The sequence below is a fragment of the Saccostrea cucullata genome, unplaced genomic scaffold (assembly GCF_032062105.1).
Source record: "Saccostrea cucullata isolate Sc308-1 unplaced genomic scaffold, CSIRO_AGI_Scuc_v1 ctg11448, whole genome shotgun sequence".
Taxonomy (NCBI): Eukaryota; Metazoa; Mollusca; class Bivalvia; order Ostreida; family Ostreidae; genus Saccostrea; species Saccostrea cuccullata.
The window spans coordinates 14,078-18,210 of record NW_026923233.1 but is presented as its reverse complement, the minus strand read 5'-3'; positions in this window follow the sequence as shown (position 1 = coordinate 18,210).

The following is a 4,133-nucleotide window of genomic DNA, read 5'->3' as shown; positions in this document are numbered from 1 at the left end:
GTTGCTTGATTATCATCATCATCTAGCCAATTATCTGACAGTTTTTTGTATATGTAGAATATCTTGATACTGTAAATTGACAAGCTTCTCTCTCACATAGAACTATTTAGTACGGAAGCCAAATAGTGCAAACCAAAAATAAATAAAGAAAAAACAAAAAATATTAAAAAAAGACAAACGAAATTATTAAATAAAGAAAAACGAAATTAATATATAAAGAAGAACGAAATTATTAAATAAAGGAAAACGAAATTATTAAACAAAGAAAAACGAAATTAATATTATAAAGAAAAACGAAATTATTAAATAAAGGAAAAAGAAATTATTAAATAAAGAAAAACGAAATTATTAAATAAAGAAAAAATATTTTAATTTCGTTTTTCAAGTAGAAAACTGAAACTAAAAAAAGGAATTTAGAGATGTGCAAGGTAAGGGCCTGAACACATAAATCATTAGCGCGCGCGTCTGTTAGACTTGCAATTTACAAGTGTGATGTTTGCCTTTGCACTCGCCGACTCCCAAATCGAATGCATAACCATTACAATAATTGAATGGGGGAGAATTTAACCTTTGGTACCTAATAGTAATATGCTAAGATTTATGTTTTTATCTTACAATAACACGATTAATGTGAACTTAGGCCAGTCTCATAATTTGGCCAGTGATTAATTCGGTAAGATGCTGACGCTAACAATTGGTTAACATTAGCTTTCTTAAACCCTCTGCTCGAAAGGTCTAATGATCAGCAAATAATGAATCTGGACACATAAATAATCACTTTGGACATGAAACATTAAAGAAATTATCCTAATAAATTTTACAATTATTTAAGATAAACATGAAGGTTAAGATTCCGTTATTTTACAACATGTACTGTTGAATTTTTAATATTTATGAAATCCCCATGGCATACAGAACATGCATTAGAAAAAACCGTATAATAATACGTTATATCGGACTTTAATTTGTGGGTTTGTTTGACATTGTAAATAAATGTTTAAAGATAACAAGTGCAAAACTTAAAAGAAGTCAAAGTGGTTACAATAAGTAGATTTTACTGATTGCTTACTATATTAGAAATAAAGCAAAACACTTCTGATTTCTTGGTCTTAATGAATGTCAAACTCTCAATCTGTACTCTTCGTGTCAGTGGTACTACGTACATGACTACTATTAATAGTACTTGATTCACATATTCTAAATGTCAAACTCTCAATCTGTATTCATAAATCAGTTATATTTGTGACCAAACAATGCCCACACTTGCACAAAAAAAAATCCCACAAAATAATCAAATCAATTTTCTCTTCGTAGTTTCAACAACCTATGATTTATAGGACACAGATAGGACGCTAGGTTAAGTTCGAGGGAATTCAGTAGGGTAAACTGGGGTAATTTCGACCACTTATGCTGACATATGGCTTTCAATCCGCAAAACTCGACCGTTTTCAAATATACAAGTTGAAAATAGATTCGAAGTAAAGAAGATTGATATTTTCTTCAAATTTAATGCTTTACGAACTTAAAATATGTTAAAAAATAATTAATTGGTTAAAAAATTAGTAACTATGATGCCTGGGTTAATTTCGACCAGCCTCGGGGCAATTTCGACCACAACAAACATCAACAGGAAAGATAACTCTTATAATGAAATTAAACTCTAACTGTCGCATTTTATTCAAAATTTATGTTCTAAGAAAATAAACTGTCTGTTATAGGAAATATAAGTGTCTGTCAAATTTAAAAAAAAAATAAATCAATTACATGTATTAACAGTATTATACTTACATGTATGTTTGTTGATTAGTAAAGAAATGAGTTGGGTTACCACTGACAAGTTTTTCATTGCAGCCTTGACATGTTTGACGTCTTCTTTCTTATTCATTATTCTGCATCTTAATTCACCAAATCTAATTTCCAAACGATGTTTTTTTGTATGCGTTAGTTATGGAAACAAATTTCCTTCTTAATATTTTTAAACTGTCCAGCCTGCACTGTACTTCGTTTCAAATCGTCTTTTCCGAAAATCAGTGTATTTTAGGATTGAATGCTTTTAAGCATATACGAATCGGAATTTATTTGAAATACGTTGTATTACGAATTGTTTTGAAAATGAATAAAAATATGTTTTGAAAATTGTTTAAAATCCTGAGAAATTCTATCAAATCATATGAAAGAAGTGTGCAAAAGCCCTCTGAGCCCCCCCCCCCCTTTCCCCCGCGAAAAAAAAAATGACAGACTCAAACAAATGAATTATTAATTATTTTTAAATCATATTTTTTCTTTCAATATTGTTGCAGTTCTTTATGTGTGTTATTCAAACAGCTTGCTTCATACGTATATTAATGTATACTTGGATTTGTGTACATGAACTGCGTGATACATGTAGTACTGCGTTCTAAATAAAACAATAAAACTTATGGCCTGGTTCTTGGTTTCCGATATTCTCATAATCTGTCTGTCAAACAAATAAATTCATTCTCATTGGCGTCGGAAGCAAATTGAAAGTGGGGTGGGGGCTAAGTGTAAGAAATTTTTTTTTACCTTCCCAGAAAACCTGACAAGCAAAAAAAAAAAAAAAAAAAAAAAAAGGAAAAAATAGTCATTTCCCAAATCACGAAAATCCTATTTCGTGGGGGTGGGGGGGTGGGGGGGTGGGGGGGGGGGGGGGTTGGTAGGTTTGAGCTTCAGTACCAAAATTTTTTTCTCCAAACACCACCACTTTCCCAATTTTTTACCCATACTAAGACGTATGTGTGGAAAGTGGGGGGCCTAAACCTACGATGATGCGTTCAATGTCTATACTAAGTATGTATTTGGAAAAATAGTGGGGGGGGCTAAGCCCTTCCCCCCCCCACCCTAGCCCCCCCGGTTCCGACGCCTATGATTCTGTAATCATTTTTAATTCTCTATGCATATTTTAATTCATTTGATATTTTTAAAATCGTTTTGATTGCTATCGTCATGTGTAAAGTTCTCTTCGTCGATCAGAGAATGTACCCTTATCGCACTGCGGATACATTGTAGATCGCAATGCATGCATAATTTTTTTAATTGTGCTTTTATTTTCTTTTAAAATTTAAAAAATTTTGTGTTTTATACAGTATATTTTATTTCATTTTAGAAATTTAAATCAGCATTGAATATTATACAGCCGTTAAACATAACTTACACATATTTCTCCTTATTACGTCACTGGTCGAAATTACCCCGCGTCCTTAAAAACGGTAGGGGTAATTTCGACCAAATTCAAACAACGTTTCTTGTGCTTTTTGAGAAAAATTCGCAGTAAAAATGTGAATTTCAGCTACTTATTTAATCCAAGAAAATAATGTAATAATTTAGAATTTAATCTAACTGATAAAATGTTGAACATTGCCTAACTCAAAAAGAGGTCGTACGAGTTATCTCTCTTGTTTTTCGTTGATCACATCAAGCGCACTGAAGACGGACTTCCGAGTGTCAAACTGGAGGGATCAAAAATAGTGAAGTAAAATAGTTATACCTCTGACCAAAACATGTTTTGCGATGAGAAATTATACCAGGAAATCCAATTTTATGAATAGTTTACTTTAAAACCGAATTAAAGAAACTTGTCTCAACAATGCCGTAAATCACGATGCAGTGTTGTGTTTGTGTGGTCGAAATTGAACCGTGGTCGAAATTACCCCAACTTACCCTAATACGATATTCAAGGTCTTGATCATGACCTTCTCGCGATTCATGAGCTTTACTGGAATGTCATTAATTCTGTGCAAACAGAAACAGCCACCCTCGCTAAGTCCAGGCTTACAGACTCCAACAATGATGTGGGGATATGACACAACATATAAACAAAATTGAATAGTTTATGAACTGTTCACGGAAATGGGAATCTTTAGCTGTGTGTACATATTTATCTACGTTTATTAATTTGACATTGATATGATCTTTAATTTTTCATTTCCACTACACGTTTGTAATGTCGATATAAGGCGTAAAGAGTAACGAGGTGATGCTTTATAGCATGTGCGCTTTAATTTATGGAATGATTCATTGGTTCAAGTTGCACAACAATATTACATCCTGCTATATATTTTTACCAAAAATGCGCAAGTTGGAGTAGGTGTAAATAATTAAAAACAAACTTCTCA